This window comes from Haliotis asinina, chromosome 15 (genome assembly GCF_037392515.1).
Source record: "Haliotis asinina isolate JCU_RB_2024 chromosome 15, JCU_Hal_asi_v2, whole genome shotgun sequence".
In the NCBI taxonomy this organism is placed as follows: domain Eukaryota; kingdom Metazoa; phylum Mollusca; class Gastropoda; order Lepetellida; family Haliotidae; genus Haliotis; species Haliotis asinina.
This window is the reverse complement of record NC_090294.1, coordinates 52,158,094-52,176,506: the sequence shown is the minus strand read 5'-3', so window position 1 is coordinate 52,176,506 and position 18,413 is coordinate 52,158,094. Positions and strand designations below refer to the sequence as shown.

Here is an 18,413-nt window from a genome sequence, read left to right as displayed (position 1 = left end):
CGCACCTAAAACAGGTCATCTTCCGTAATGCTCCGTGCCTTCAGACGCAATGAATCTGTAGTATATACACACTGGACGCGGAAATGAACGTCCATTTTCCAGTCTAGTCACCACATGAGTAGCATTCAATTCATTTAACTTAGACCGACACCTGGTCTGTGAACCGTGATTAATTGTTTGACCTCTTTGCATTGATTAATTATGGATTGAATGCTACAGAAAGTTGATCACAAAATCGCTGTCTCTATTTCGAAACTTGTGTGATAATAACAATATAAACCCCAGCAAGTTAGTTAGACAGTCGCCCCTGGACATAGATATTGGAAATCAATACCGGACTTACTTTCGGGGCATATTTTTGTAAGCATACAGAGGAAAGGTCAAGGTTCCTCTCGCGAGACTAGGTCCTCACTGGCGATTCTCAGACAATTATACATGACCTGTGTGCAGCCTGGCAAGTTGCAACTCTGACCAACTAGCACCAAAATGGATGAATCCCTCCGTAATTGCAAGTTCACGGGTCATTACACATCGGAAGAGAAAATTCATGTCCTGCTTTATATAGATGCGAGTGTCTGTGAGGTCCCGTCTGGCAATGACTATCACACATCTGAGCGCTGTGATGAAAACAACCGATGAGAAAACACACATCTATGCAGCTCAGTTCAGTCGTACGATGCGTATACTAATAAAAATACAATCAGCGATATATTTCGTTTATGTAAATATGGAACAAGTACAATATATGTTACCGTTGACACGATCGTTGATTGTACACACACTGTCATTAAACATAGCCGTTTAAATATCTGAGATGCTATTAGTTTAATGTATCCTTCTACGCTGTAATTGTTTTCTGAAACACGTCCATTTGTTACACAGCGCGGAATCTGTTGACGCAGAGGTATTTCTGGTGAAGTGATGGAAGCATTCAGCTGTTTTTACATATCCTATTCATTGAGGATCCCGCTGTATATATTATGTTTCTCTTGGATGAGAAATCGACGATGAGAATAATTACATGAGAAACTACTTTTGCAGTGGTGCTGAACATCTCTGATACCAAGTCACGCAAACCGCACGACTGATCATCGGCAGTATCCCCGGTCTACTGCTAACTCCTGAAAGCAGGGCCATAGACCGGAGGGTCAATCCGTTCACATTTCACGACATGGTATCCGATGCGGTACAAACGTGACAGTGTGACAGTCCCGCTTTATTGCATACACTATGGTTGTATGATTTGTATTGTCCTATTTGAATTAGCTTCAGTGTATGGACTACGGTTGTATGAATTGTATTGCCCCTTTCTAAGATTGTCCTGACATTGTCATACATGTGTATTATCACTTGCATGCATTTGTGGGTCACTTTAAGAATAATAAAGATACTTATTGCTGCATGAAATGTGCCTTGTCTCGAGTCTAGCACCCAACAGAAACACATGAAAAGACAAGGCTGCTGTTGGCACGACCAAGCACTGGTCATGTGTGTCCTCACATCTCTACAGTAAAACTGTTTCCAAGCTACAAACAAGTGTTTGGATGCTTCTGCCTTCATCTTAGATATTTTGAACAAATGTAGCATGAACATATGTATACAGATATCTGAAATGAGAGTTTTCTGGAACCCCACTCAACGTCAGTCACGTGAAGACACCACCTGCTAGAATATTGCTCAACATGAAAGGAAAGAAAGCTGTTGTAAACTTTTGGACGTCTTTTTGGTCATGCAGTACTGGGATATCCCACTGTCACCACTGAGTCTGCTTGTATTGGTCCAAATTACGAAAACACGACTCTACATCCATGGTATCCTTTGTCCAAGAATCAGATGGACAAATCAGTGGCCTAGAAATCGATTGTTTTACTGTTTTAAAGGACTCCAGGTAAACGGCATACCCAAAGCTTGAGTTACATTGCCTTAGGCAAAGCCCGTGTTTTATTCCGTTATGTCAGCCTCTGTTTACTCGCACCTGGAAACAGGTCATCATGGACGTCTTGACACCTGGTGCCCATGAGGTTGTACCTTTCATATTAAATTCCTTACGCACAAGTACAAACATAGTGGATGGTAGAAGTAGATGGTGGTCAAGACAAATCATGTGAGATGGGAAATCGATATAGTCAGAATAGTGTCAACGAACAGGCATTAAGTGAGAAGATGATGACCTTGGTAACACGATCTACTACTGATTAAGATGTTACAGAAAATACCTTTTCGGGCTTTTCTCTTGCACGGGATCTGAGTTTCCCGATTTGCGTTCCACTCAGTGTAAAGTCTTGCGATTGTGGTGAGATCTCTTCTCGTATTGATGTTGCCTGTAATTAAATGTCAATATCGCAGTGACGCTTGCAAATCGGGAGTTTGACCAACACAATTCTAGACCTGGTATTTACAGAGTTATATCCCCTGGTTAATTAGACGAAGGGGAATGTACTGACATGAACCCATGAAAAGATTGATTTTCTTGTAGCTGGAGCCATGACGCGAGCTTGAGGACTGATAACACCCGATGTCCCTCTAGGGCCACTCCGGGGTTTCTCCCTGTATTAAACAGAGCAAGGACCTGGATAATAAGGCCGACTGGGAGTCCTTGGTGACGCTATTCAGCAGGCTTCGCAATGCCAAGGCAATGTGCAGTTATAAAGTATCTGCAGTAATCACTCCTATGTCCATACAGGTTCTGCTGGTCGAATAACGTTTGAGGATTGATCTGTAGGCTTCATCCACGCGGTTGGACGACAATGATGTAGCAGTGATCCTCAAAAATAAACCTGAAATTCGGGACCACGACCTTTCAGCTGAACCTCTGTGCACCTAAAACACTGTGCACGTCCCCACACCCTATTTGATCTGATACTGAATGTGATCAGCAAGTCAGAGATGACCTCATGTGAGATCAAGCAAAACTACGGTTTACATTTTACATTTTGACATGATTGCCAATAACATAAAATAATAGGTGAATAGTGTGCACGAGAATGCGGAAGTCTGTGTGTCTCTGTTTGGTGCTGAATGAAAAAAAATGATATCTTATTTGCGTAGATATACAGGGACAGTACACAGAATGATTTAAGAAAGAAGAAGTGTTGTAATTTTGGATTAAAAACAATACATTAATGTCGGTAACTGCAGACATTATCGCCTAGATTACAATATGTGCATACGTAACCATAACACATGAAAGATGTATCTCTCGAGACGCGGGAATTTGTGACGTTACTCTTCAGATTAGTTGGCACTGGAACACAGCATGTTCATGGAGTCCTTATTCTCGAAATGTACGTAGCCCTTAGAACAGCCAGGATCACATGTCCATGTGTACACCTATACATGCTACTTTAAACATTAAATGTAATTATGTTTGGGTGCTGTGTAGAGAGAGATCTGCCAATCCCGCCTACAAATATACATAAGGCTCAAAATCAAGTCTGATTAAAAAAATACATGTTAAATGACAGTCATATTGTCTTTCCCAAATAAATGGCAAAGTGATTCCGAACAGCATGTGGTTACTATTTACATATTTACTTCTATGAGGGAAATGTGGTCGAAGATACATTCATTTGTAATATCATGTTATGATGAATAGAATATATTCAGCAGTCCTTTCCTTCCCATGTACTGTTATCATGCGACCAATTTTCCCGGAGCCATTACAGTCAGCTAGCATGCCGGCTACCCGTCCACCAAGATCACCTCACTCGCTGTGATGCAAGAGCTCAGGCCATTATAAACTCCAGTGTCTCAAAGTTATTCCGATTCGCACGCGGTGGGTCCAAACTGCATCATCAGTGGTAGAATATGTGACACTGACTAGAAGTCGTGACTTGTTTCTTCCTGGTCTGGTTCATTTGTCAGCTATACTGTATTAACGCTTTCGGTATAAACAATCAGGCATTTTATATGGGTTTTCCAGACAGGTGCCAGTTTGTACGGCAGCTTGGTGGGCAATCGTTGAAATGACTAGACCAGCAAGGCCTGACCGAGTGTTCATGTGGATCACCTATCTGAACGTCCCCAGCCAATCCCAGCGCCTGAATTGTTTAAATTACGTGGACAACCGAGATCTCTTTCCTCTGTCAGAACAGCCAACACTGCATGACTACTGCAACTATATACAGTGAATATCGAAACCACGGTTGTGGTACGCGTGAAAACATTCGTTACAGTGAGTAGTAGAAACACTCGGCATATTCGGATGCAGCCACGATCACCATGAATATGGAACACCACGTCCCGGCGTCAGGGGTGGCTGGACACGTTGTATGCTACCGGTGTGGTCCAGGATCGATAGCGTCATTATATGCTTCAACCTACATGCATTATACTCCTCCATCAGACTGAGTGTTGTAGACCACGTCAGAGTAATGTTGTAGACGACGTCAGACAGAGAAGTGATGTAGGTCACGCCAGACAGAGAAGTGATGTAGGTCACGCCGGACAGAGTAGTGTTGTAGACCACGCCCAAGAAGTTGGTGAAGTGTCAGAGCAGCCCTGGTCTGGATTTATATCATATTTGTGTTTCCGACGTGCATGACGCGCATCTTAGGCATGGTGCTGTTCCAGGAGGGTTGCTGGCTCGTCTAATCTCTGTGGAAAGACATGATGGAGACAGCATGTTTTCTGGCATACGTCTTCCTTTCATCTAAAACGTTTTTCGAAAACCCCTTTGTTCCAATGGATCTGTGTGTAATCCCTCAGTAGGCGGATCTCTGTCTAGACAAGATCTGTCTCTCTCACAACATCAAATAAAAGTCGCTATGCTCCAAACAAACAAAGGCTTTAATACGGTGTTCGATTTTGGGAGCTGTGTATGAGATAAAAAGACACGTTATTGCGCATGTTGCTGACAAGTTATAGAAAATGCGAAATAAAACAAATCACACCAGTCATGTTGAATAATTATTCAATGAGATTATTCAACTATTGAATTGTGATATATGTCCTCAGTTATATCAAAGAGAAAGAACTATGGAATTGTGCTATGTGTGATGAGTTATATCAAACAGAAAGAACTATTGATTTGTGCTATATGTCATCAGTTATATCAAAGAAAAAACTATTGAATTGTGCTATATGTCATCAGTTATATCAAACAGAAAGAACTTAGTTATATCAAAGAGACAGAAGTATTAAATTGTCCTATATGTCATCAGTTATATCAAAGAGAAAGAACTTACTTATATCAAAGAGAAAGAACTATTGAATTGTGCTATATGTCATCAGTTGTATAAATGAGAAAGGGCTATTGAACTGACTTATATGGCATCAGTTATATCACAGAGAAGCAATGTTGAACTGTCCTTCTTGACATCAGTTATATCACAGAGTAAGAGCTACTGAACTGACCTACTTGATATTAGTAATATCATAGACGAAGAACTATTGAAATTCTATCGGCGATTATGACAGTTAAAATTTAAACTCTTATTCTCAGTTATATTATCTGGGACCATAGGGATGTATAACTGTGACAACTAAAGTCACCGAAATTCGGTACGTGGTAATATTTTCAGCACAATATTCATACTCTGGCGCAAACAGACTTCTCACACTGTATCCACCCATATATGACCACCAATTCGCATTGTATTTTAAATGGAAGTATCTTTATATGTTTACGGTTGAATTGCATGATACGCTCAGGTGTTCTTAAAAGTGTACATAGATCCATCGAACTGTGGAAGCGAATTAATTTGCTTCAAATCTCATTTAAAAATAATTAGAGTAACTAACACTGTGAACTGCTAAGTCAGCTGTTTAGTGATCTTAGTAAATTATTTCACAAACAACAGTAATCAAAAATGGAAAAAAATAGTTGATAGTATTCTGCTCGAGTGCAAAACTACAAAGTAGGTTGATGACAAACAATCGTCATAGTACAAACATTTATTTTGGTGTTCATGAAAAGATATTATTCATCTGTAACCCAAATAACGTCTGTTAGCATATTTCAAAAATGAAATCCTCTTTTGATAACAAACAAACTTTATTTCAGCAAGAAAACATTATTGTCTGTAACAATTATCTTTTAATGAAAACGGCACAAAATCGTCCGCCCTCACAGCTACATCTTCATCTTGATATGCAAATGTATGCTGCCTCCATTTCTGCTTTTTTCTGTCTTTAAAACCATGTTATTTGGGGCAGCAGTTTTAGGCTATGTATGTGAAATGAAACCCACTTGACATTGTTACATACATTTTATCAATGGGATGACAACGTTTTCACCATATTACTTCAACCATTGTGGAACCACTGATGTAATGACGTAATTTACATTAACACAATGTTGTGCTTACGAAAACGCTTGACTGCACACAACTGAATTGAATCAGAAAATTTCGATGGAGTATTTCAGCCACAGCCCCCTTCACCTAAGAATTTCAAATTAAACTCAAACATATTGATACTGTCTGCAATTCTTTCATACTTTTGTTAATTTACATCTCATCAATTACTAGCTTATTTCAACATTCCGTTACATAACCCTGCCATAATCCATTCAACAAATAGAATATTTAGATGCTTAGTTACATTCCCGAACACTAGAAAAAGTTTAAACATCGTGCTTAGAAACCTTACGTGGTTCAGCGGTCATTGGCGTAATTTACATTACAGCAATGTAATTTACTTTAACGCAATGCAGTTTTCGTTACTTATATATAAAAAGCGATAACTCCCTAAAACATTTGTTTGGCAAAGTTTGATTCACATTGTTGCAGCAATACCAGACAACAAAACGCAGTAGTTGGTCATACATAATGTTGTGGCAATATGAATAGATACAGAAATGCTTGGCTAGGTCTCCCAAAATGTACACTGCAGAAGACTAATATTATTTTGTGTTACAATGGTAACGTATGATTACTTGTTTCACACGATCTACTGATGTCGAGCATGTGGTAACAAAACTATATGATTTACATAACGACAAGTAACAGGTTAATGACGAAATGTTATCATGTGGGTCACTGCCATGATATACCACACGACAAACTGTAAACAAACATAAAGTAAATGACTCTACCGACATAATCTAAACGCGAACTTTCTGTTTTGCTTAGCAAATTAACCCGTATGCATTTTGGTTCTTTCATGACACAAATACGTACTACCGACATAGTAACAATGCAGTCAAAGAACCAAATGGTGTTACTGACGCTGCAATATGATAGTGCAATCTTTGTGAAGTTTGATGTTGATTGTAGACGGTATTACTTAGAATATCTGCACAGATACACCACGATTAAGTGTCAAATTTGAAATAACCGACATCCAAAACGTCTGCGACAGTAATGGCCGCAGTTAACTGAGAATGAGTGTGAAGCACTTTCAATAACAACATGAAAAGATTTGATTACAAGCTGAAATGAAGCTGTTACATTTCACCCCCTAGAGTGTGGAGGTATTGACATTGTACTGACATGATATTATTCAGTTTCGGACTCAACATTCAGTTTTGGATGTTATGAAACACAAATCGGATGATAACTTGAGCGACTGTCGATTCTGAGACTCAACAGCTGGTGCAAACACGAATATCTAATGCTTGAAAGTTGATTATACGTTGTGGAATCATCACGCGTGCAGTAGTTTCCCTCGCACAAATATTATTAGTCTGTATTTAAAGTTGTGAAGCTGTCGCTCCCTACCGAGCATAACGCCGCGTGGCATTCCACACAGTGCTGATGTGAATTTCATTGAGGCATCCTTTCACCATGTTGTAAAACAACAAAATCTTTATTTAACACGTTGCATATCTCAATATCAGTCATATTCCTACTATTAGATAATAACCCCGGTTTAAGCAGGTTAGCTCGCGCAAGACAGGTTACTGCGCATGCGTCATAGTTATCCTCATCTCAGTAATAGATAAAAAATGACAAAAGAAAGCCACACTATAGAACATCATGATAAAAACAAAATGAAGAGATTCTTTTGAACGTAAAAAATCTCCCGATTTCCCAAATACCTTGCTTAGCTAACGTAATTCTTTTTCTTGCTCTGGGCTACAATAAATTGGCCTACTTTGTGAGCGCTGAAATAACAAGGTGAAAAATAAAAAATATGAAGTTTCTTAAGCAACGTGGGAACTTTATCCACAGCTAATATTTTCAGTTGAAGGACAGTCTGCCTGACAAAGAGAAAATGCATGGAAAATAATCCACTGATCAAAAGCAAGTACCTCGCTTAAACTGGATGAGAGGGAGGGCATAATGGTCATAATAATTCCAAATGTTTAAGTTCATTCCGGGTTCTACTATAAAATATATGGTCTAAGCACAATAAATGATTTCAATGACAACATGTTGTTGCAAAGTCATAAGTTGTGGACTTCGGGTTATCATAACGTACAGAGACAAAAGCTTGTTGACTCTTGGACAAATCTAAAATTGTTTGAGAACACTGTGAAACGTAACAGAAAAACACCCCACATCTCCGGAACAATATCTTCTCAACAGTGACATGAACATTTTTGAAACTTTTCCACCAAGATATCAATCCCACTTATGAGATTCCTAGTGAGCCTGATTATCATACGGACCTTAATATAAACAAGCCAATTTCATGTGGGGAAATAAGGAAATGTTTGAGAGATCTGAAAGTCAATAAATCTCCAGGGGAAGATGGAATTGCGAGTGAATTTCCCAAAACGACTGAATATTGCGTAATTGGTATTTTCACTAAACGTTTTAACAAAGTCTTCCTGTGTGGAATATTTCCTGCTGAAAGGGAAAAGATCATTTTGTGTCCAATGTTCAAATCTGGTAGTAATTAAAGACGATCCTAGGAACTACAGAGGTATTTCTTTAATAAACATTGCTTGTAAAGTTTTGACAGCAATAAATACAAGACTCCAAATCTGGCATGATGAAAAACAGTTTATTAATGAAGCCCATGCTGGGTTCAGATCCGGCTACTCGACCTTAGATCATATCTTTACGTTTCATTCAATGGCACAAACATATCTCTCGGAGAAACGGACGATTTTACTGCCTGTTATAGACCTTAGTAAAGCGTTTTATTGTATCAACCATCATATCCTAGTGAAGAAGTTGAAAAGCATTGGTCTCCATGGGAATCGCTTGAGTATTTTGAAGTCAATGTACAGAACTTTCAGTGCGTGTGTACTCGAAGTGGTCTGTCTACGTACTTCAGCTGCAACATGGGTACCAGGCAGGGATGTGTGCTGAGCCCCAAACTCTTAATAATCTTCATGATCAAACTCATTTCTGTGATGAAAAGGGCAGGGGGAGAGCTATTTTCATTACAACCGAAATACCAGATATACATTATACTCTGCCGACATTGTGTCTATCATCTGTTGCCGACTCGACTACACAATTACAAAGCAAGGTTACTCCTTTAGAAGAATTCAATTACAAAACTGGGATGAAAATTAATTGGAACAAAACTGAGATAATCGTTTTAAGAGATGGTGGACCTCTTCGAGAAATGGCAGTTTAAAGGCGAACAAATGAACCAGTACAGATATCTAAGACTTGTGTTTTCTCGAAGCTGTCTTGGAGTAAGGCTCAAACTGGCCTTGCCGCAGAAGCACAAAGGCTAAGCTGGCTATATACCAATACCAAAGGAAGTTTGGTGATTTCGCCTACAGTGATATATTTCAGGTGTATGGGAGTATGGTAGTTCCAATATTGTGTTATGGTGCCACGGTGTCAGAAACCATCTATACGTTATTCTGTAAACGTTTTCTTGGTCTGTCAAAGTCAACTCCAACAAATATGGTTCTCGGAGAGTGTGGAAGACCCACCCCCAGAGCATGTTAATATATATGACCAGAGCTATCTTTTACTGATACGGCGTCGTTCAACTACGTCCATTAACATTACCTCACCATTCTTGTCTTATGTTGAGTCATCATCAGGCGCAGGGAGAAAAACTTGGGCTGCAGACATGTAATTAATTCAATATAAACTTGGCATCGGAATAGCCTTGATCCACCAGGAAATAGGAAATACGGGCATCTTCATACATTCATCTTCATATTCGACTAAACGATGCTTTAACTCAAGACTGGCATGCCTCTTTATATTCAAGCTTTAAGTGTTCGGCCTACAGACATTTCAATCTATGCTAAAAGTTGAAGCACATCTGACACTTGACCTTCCCTTTCTACTACAAATAATATTAGCTAAATTCTGGTATTTCAACTTTAAAAATCGAGCTAGGTCGCCATAACAATACTCCGAGGGAAGAAAGATTATGATAGAAAACTAACATTTATGTCACCGCAGACGAGCTCCGTGTGCTGTTAAAGTGCCAGTCATACAGTGAACCAAGGGGAACATATCTAAATCCATTCTATTTACAAACTCCAACGATGAACATGCTAAAAGCTGTGCTGCAAGCAACTGGAAAATCAACTTTGCAGAATTTTCGTTTAAAAGTAGACGCTTTATTAAAACGAAATCACAATTGAACCATTCAGCATATTATTTATTTCATGTGTGTAAATGCATTTTTCGTCAGTGGCCGAATATTGAAATAAAATCTGTCTTTCTGTCTGTTTTATGTATTCCTAGTCAGTTGTTATTGACACACAGGTTACAAAAAGTCCACCACCAGCTCCTCTGACATGGCCAGGCGTATGATGCAGCTTTAAGTACTCAGTGGTTTAAGGGCTTAACTAGCTGTCTGTACCCATGACGCTGTATTGATAAATAGTAGTGTAATGACCGTCAAACCACGGAGCACCACGGCCATTAGACTCTTACAAAGGTTCAGTTGGCGACTGTGTCTTTTAACATCCACTTGGACTTGTTAATTACAGCGACATATACAGGTTAGAATCGAACGGAAGCGCCACTGAAACCGCTGAGGATTTTACACCACCTGTGAACACGTGGAATTGTCCAGATTTATCGCGGCTTTCGGGTTAATTGTACCCAACCCATCTCCTAGATATTGGCGTTCCTCGTGGAGGGCATTTCATGCACTTTACATTGGAGTCGAACTTGTAAAAACTGCACATCTGACCTTCAAATCCCACGTTGAGGGTTCTCAGGAATATCGGTAAAGAAAACACTAAGAATAATCATTAATACAAACGATGCTTTTACGAGGAAATCGATACGTTTCTGAGGCTTTGGCTGCAGTTAATTATTACCTTTGTGCTGCTTGTGTACAATGTCCCCTGGAGGTGACGGAGATGATGTAGTCTAGCCCAGCATGTGCTGATCTCGTGATCTCTTAGCGCACACTGGACCGCGGTATCACACGCGGACAATCTAAAACTAAAACCCTTCAAGACATCGCTTCTGAAGTGCGCGAGTTTTATGAAGTAATCCACATACCTTTCTCATAAACGAGAGAAAAAACTCAGTGTGTCTTTGGCCTAAATATATTTTGTCGTGAGGCATGGTGTGTTATCTAGGTCACAGCTTTCTAACGTACTCTGAAATCTGTGGACATGTTTTAATTTCGTGCATCCTCAATTTTCAATGAGTACATCAAACAAATATCATACACTATTAGCACCACAAAAGAGAGTGAGTGAGTAAGTTGGTTTCAAAACCGATCAGTGTATGATCACACGTGCATCCGGCGCAACTCCGAGTCACGGGGCGTAACTGCATGATGCACGATTGGCACTTGCTCATATGGCCTCAGTTACTGGAGCTGATCAAACTGAGTTGACGGGGAGAGGTACAGCTGTGACAGGTATATGTGGCCTCAGTTACTGGAGCTGATCAAACTGAGTTGACGGGGAGAGGTAGCTGTGACAGATATATGTGGCCTCAGTTACTGGGGCTGATCTAACTGAGTTGACGGGGAGAGGTAGCTGTGACAGGTATATGTGGCCTCAGTTACTGGAGCTGATCAAACTGAGTTGACGGGGAGACGTAGCTGTGACAGGTATATGTGGCCTCAGTTACTGGAGCTGATCAAACTGAGTTGACGGAGAGAGGTAGCTGTGACAGGTATATGTGGCCTCAGTTACTGGGGCTGATCAAACTGAGTTGACGGGGAGAGGTAGCTGTGACAGGTATATGTGGCCTCAGTTACTGGAGCTGATCAAACTGAGTTGACGGGGAGAGGTACAGCTGTGACAGGTATATGTGGCCTTAGTTACTGGAGCTGATCAAACTGAGTTGACGGGGAGAGGTAGCTGTGACAGGTATATGTGGCCTCAGTTACTGGAGCTGATCAAACTGAGTTGACGGGGAGAGGTAGCTGTGACAGGTATATGTGGCCTCAGTTACTGGAGCTGATCAAACTGAGTTGACGGGGAGAGGTAGCTGTGACAGGTATATGTGGCCTCAGTTACTGGAGCTGATCTAACTGAGTTGACGGGGGGAGGTACAGCTGTGACAGGTATATGTGGCCTTAGTTACTGGAGCTGATCAAACTGAGTTGACGGGGAGAGGTACAGCTGTGACAGATATATGCGGCCTTAGTTACTGGAGCTGATCTAACTGAGTTGACTTGGAGCGGTACAGCTGTGACAGGTATATGTGGCCTCAGTTACTGGAGCTGATGAAACTGAGTTGACTTGGAGAGGTACAGCTGTGACAGGTATATGTGGCCTCAGTTACTGGAGCTCATGAAACTGAGTTGACTTGGAGAGGTACAGCTGTGACAGATATATGTGGCCTTAGTTACTGCAGCTGATCTGAGTTGACGGGGAGAGGTTCAGCTGTGACAGATATATGTGCATCTCGTGCACGGTGTTTCACAGACTGGCACAACAGCGGTGATTATACTCTTGAAAACCTGTATGGAAACTTCATTTTTAACTTACGAATGTAAACAAGAAATGGAGTCAATCAATGTTGACATGATAAATATGAATGCTCTGAGAGTGAATCACCTCTTGCGCTTCCTTATAAACTTGTACAGTAAAAGCTTCTACGAGTAGAAACAAACACTACATATATCAATGTACGTCATAATGAGCCATGAAATAGGTGATATAAACAACCAAAATATATTTTTTAAATGAAGAAGAAACATTGATGACTTACATCTAGTGCTTCCAAGTGTCCATCTCCAAGACAACACCGAACGTGAAGAACTTCTCAACCAGTTGAACTACATCAATCTGAAAATGAGGATGGTGTTGGTTTGGATAAAAACAATATCATTTACCGACGAACTCCCAGTGTAATATCAAATATACAGGTAAGGAGGAAACATAACATTTCTGACAAACCGTCAGTAGCTCTTAAATATTCCATCAGAGCATCCACGGCAGCACAAATGTTGTGTATTGGCAGTTAACACCACTAGCAATCATAGAACGTGAAACGTGATAATTGCAGTAAACTTTGCTGCCTGTATCCGTGAGGCATTCAGTGGTTTTTAAGAGGCAACTGAAAGGATCGTGTGGTCAGGCTAACTGACCTGCTTGACACATGTCATCGTATTCCTACTGTGCAAGTCGATGTTCATGCTGGTGATCACTGGACCGTCTGATCCAGAAATGAGTACAACAGACCGCCACCATATGGGTTGAATACTGCAGAGAGCGGCGTAGATAACAAGCAAACAAAACTTACTTGCCAGAAATAATTGGCCACTTTATTGTTTAACATTATCTTTTTTTTAACATAGCATCGTAATAATATGTACTCTTAACAAAGTAGGGGATCTTCATTTTGTGTTGACGAATAAGCATATTTAAGCATGCGGTAAAACGTACGGCAAGAACTGTCCGTGTATACCTGTATTTCTTTCCGTACTTTGCACTTCACTAACTCTACGCACCTCTGTAAGAAAGGTCTGTAAGTATCAACCTCATAGTAGTATACTTGACAGTATTTTTCATGGACAAACTGAACATTGTACACTGATGCTAGAACACACCTCCAAAATAATTTACTATAGGTTGCGAACCCGACGCATAATACATTCCAAGCGATATTTATATCATCTGACTACGTGTGGAACAGCAGAGCTTGTTACAGCCGACTAACTATACGTTCATGATGATATTTATGTTATTTGTCCACGTGTGGATCAAGAGAAGCTTACTGTTATCCTTTTATCCATGTTTCTCGTCTTGGTCATTCATGGTGCGGCGGACAGTGATGACCAGTGTGTTAACGAGTTGGCCTGGTTCTGTTTAGTACTTCTTGCATGGGTAATATGTTGGTAATAATGACAATACTACTGAAACCATAACACGCCACCAGTTCTGTCCAACCGCTGGTCATATTGAACATCCAAACGATAGACCAACTATATTTTATCTACAGACAATTCGTCACACAAAGTAGCAGAACAGAATTTATACTATACGTAAATAAACTACTCAAAAAAAAGAGAGTTTGAATCCATTGCTATTGGGGACAACTCGCACAAAAATCTGTTAAAAAGCAATAAATTGTGAACGGGAAGAAATTCATGCGTTTCCTTTTGCACTCACAATCAATGCATCATTTTCAATAAGGGTCGGGGGGTCGGTGTGTCTGTGTGTGTCTGTGTGTGTGTGTGTGTGGCGGGGGGGGGGGGGGTGATTCAATGCACTTGACAGTCTTTGACAATCTTAAATTTTGTGTTAGAGCAATGCCAAGACTTACTGAGACTCAGCGCAATAATGCGATTTGTCATTTGGAGACTGGGAAGTCTCAGTCTGCAAGGCAACTGAATACTGAGTACCATAGCAAGACTTTGGCAAGCAAAGGTCAACACATGATTGCCCCAGGTCAGGTCGACCCCGTGTGACCACGCCTGCTCAGGACAGGTTTATTCGGCTTCGACATTTGCAGAACAGGTTCACCACATCGTCCTCCACATCGCTAGCGCCAGGACTCAGAATCTGATCAGACTGTCAGGAACCGCTTACGTGAGGCTGGTATTCGTTCCAGAAGACCCTTGCCTGTCCTTACACGTCAACATCGTTAACAACGCAGACAGTGGTGTCACCAACATCTACCATGGCCATTGCAAAGGTGGAAAACTGTTATCCTTCAGTGATGAGTCACGTTACTTGCTGCGACGTCCCGACGGAAGAGCACGTGTATATCGACGTCGTAACGAACGCTACGCTGCAAATTGTGTACAGGAAGTGGAGAGATTTGGCGAAGAAAGTGTCATGGTTTGTGCTGGAATCTCATACAGTGGCAGGACAGATCTCATTCAGGTCCAGGGCAATGTGATAGCTCGACGGTACCGTGATTAAATCATCAAGCCTCGTGTCCTTCGTTTCATGAACCGCCAGAACGTCCTTTTTCAGCACGATGACGCTCGGCCGCATACAGCAAGCATAACCAGGGTTTTCTTGCCCAGAACAACGTTCGGGTTATCGATTGGCCCTCACGATCACCGGATCTTAACCCTATTGAACATTTGTGCTACGAATAAGATCGTCGTGTGCGACAGCGTGACCCTCATCCACAGACGTTACCTGCTCTGTTTGTGGCTTTGAGGTAAAAGTACCAACTCATTCCCAAGCACTTCATTCTGAATCTGGTCCAGTCTATGGGACGCCGATGCCAATCAACCATTGATGCTATTGGTGTCCATACACGATACTGACTGCTCTGCGACCTTAACCTTGGAACATTTGTCATTTGTGACGTACAAGTTCTTGCAACATTGGACCGTTAATGTTCATTCAGGTTTCCTTCAAGACTGCCCTGCATTACTGAACCTTAAGTGTATAAATTGATAACAATTTCCAACTATGCGTTTCTTTTCTTAGTAGTATATACATCACATGTCTTCTGAAGAGGTTGGTAGAAGTCCCTTTATGATTCAACTATTCAAAAATCATTGGGTAATTTGAAATAATTTTCACGACACCTGCAATTTGCGTATCCTGATACACTCTGGTACACTAGCTCTGAACAGCTGATTGTGCCGCCGAAGACCGCATGGTCACAAACATTTCTTGTTGCATCAGTGCTAAGGTGGGATCGAGTTCCATGTTGCCACTTGCAATGTAACTGCATACGTCAGTTAGCAAACGACCAGTAGAAGTATTCTCTATATAGGATGTGATATACTTGTGTAGCTCTAACTCTGGATCTGAGACTGGCAATTACTGCTGCACAATGCCTAACATCAACACAGTTCAGGAACATGTACCTATTAAATGACGAGTTCGGGGAATTAGCTCGCCTGGCAAGAGGTATGGCTATACCAACCCACACACAATTCACTACACATCAAGTTACAGGGCGTTTACAGAATCTACATTGTATACACTTACAAAACAGCAAGCATTCACACCGTAATACAACAGATAAAATTTAAAAGACAGCCACCCCCTGTTTTGTGACTGCCATCCGTACTATATACCTATTCCAGTTATCGCAGATAATCGCGTATCAGATAATACTTACGATACTGGTGTTATTCACCTCTGTGAAGTTCAGACTATGCCATACAGATGGACCAAGGCACCTATGGCCAGTCGTGAGTATGCCACAACGAGATACGTGCACGCACGTGATTTGACCACTGGGAACTACAAACAGCCGTAAAGACAGATACAAGCATTGCACCTTGGCTCTGTTAGCTTCAGAGATACTGGTCACGGATTAAGTCCGATACACGTTATCACTGTGACCCTTGGCAGGTTTATCATTGAGGACCGTGATCGGTTTGTCAGTAAATTTCCAGTTTTCAATAATACATACCCTTATCCTTATAAAATATTGGTAAAACTTTGCTCAATTTTCCTATGTTAATATAACGATTAAGACGAAGAGAAAATATGCTAGAGATGCCTATGAAACTCGTATTCTCGATTTAAAAATAGCAGAGGTAAAGTTGTTCCGTAAATTGAGTAACTTCAAATTGTTTTCGTTAATGTTTATTTAAAGTGACAACATAAACAGACCACACTTTCCTGACTGATTAATGGAATACGCGTAACGTCGGTTGCGCTGGCCGATGTCCCGGTTTTGTATGGTTGGACCCTGTTAGTTCGAGAATATCCAACTCTTTGAGTTATTCTTGCTGACGCAGTTATGAACACAATCTCACCTCAAAATGAGTTGGGCGTTTGTGCATAAAAATCTATGCTTATACTTTGCGTGAATGAACACTGCGGATATACAAGTGTGACTACCGGATGTAATGTTTATACGCCTCATGAACGCCCGTAATATTTAACGTAATCTTTAAACATTTCCTTAAAGGCGTCAAATTGCTTTCGCTTTCTGCATGTACGTTTTTCGTCTTCACCTTTCATGACGCATTTCAATAACGGAAACACTAAACTTTTTACGAAAGTGTTGAAGTTGAGAATGTCAAGTCTATTGACGTGGACATTTTGCAACGTTGAAGCAGTTAAATTGCTCATCGACCTTCCGTTCAGATGAAATATTGCCGGATAATCGAGTTAAATGAATGGAGTATTTCCACACCTGGACCTGCCACAACATATTGACTTATTACACTTCAATCGAAACTTCCTTTGTCCCTGTCTTTCATAATAATTGAATCAGAGAAGAGAGAAACCAATAATATGCTGGGGAATGAAAATTGATCGAAAAGCGTAAAGTTTCGATTAAGCGAAGTATGGCAATAAGTTTGTTAAGAATTGCCGCCCCATAATGCCATTTTAATACCAGGGGCTCTGACTGTCGTTACTCATATTCTTGAACAGTTCGAGCTAGCTGATTATGGAAAGTCAATGATAAAGAACAACCTTTACTGAATATACTAGTACTCAGAAATGTCCTCTTTAATGTAAAAGCCGTACGACCATCTTGTGGCCCAGGAAAGACATCACAGTTTATACAGTGGCTCCTAAATGGTATGCCGATAATATATGTTATGAAAAAAAGTAAAGATGATGTTCAATAAATATGTTTCACAATGTTCAGCAGTATGACAGTGACGGTGCACGGAGATTTGCAAGGGGCATCGCTAAACGCCAGTTGCAAGAGTCGCCAAATCGCCCGCTGTCCATCGCGTCATTTATCATGAAAAACCTAAACTTGATATCGCAGAAATCCCCCTCTCTATGCCAGAAAATCATGGATTCAACGAAGCATATCCTTCACCCAAAATCCAATGTCAGCTTGTTTCATCCATTCTTGTTGGTCGTTCATCGTGGTCAGCAGCAGTTTACAACGACGTACAGAGTGTAAAAGTATTATTAAACACATGGTTTATGAACTGAGCGCTGGTTATGTAAGGTGGGTATGATCTCCTTTTGGGGGTACTCGGCAAAAATACAAGAACGACGTAAGGTGGTGATGTCTTGTTGGAAGTATTCAGTGACAATACCAGCACCGTGTAAGGTAGTAATGTTCTCCTGTCGGAGGTACTTAGCAACAATACCAGCAGCATGTAAGGTAGCTATGGTCTCCTGTTGGAGGTACTTAGCAACAATACCTGCACCATGTAAGGTAGCTATGGTCTCCTGTTGGAGGTACTTCGCAACAATACCAGCACCATGTAAGGTAGTTATGTTCTTGTGT

At 40.8% G+C, this 18,413-nt stretch overlaps 1 protein-coding gene across 1 annotated transcript in view; it reads right to left on the bottom strand.

Annotated features, from left to right (window-relative positions):
• LOC137266334 (neuropeptide Y receptor type 2-like) overlaps positions 1 to 18,413 on the bottom strand; it is a 165,401-nt gene that overhangs the window by 123,082 nt on the left and 23,906 nt on the right. Inside the window, exon 2 of the mRNA XM_067801820.1 lies at positions 12,999 to 13,075. The gene's annotated coding sequence lies outside the window, so the exon portion shown is untranslated. The remainder of the gene's footprint in view (positions 1 to 12,998; positions 13,076 to 18,413) is intronic.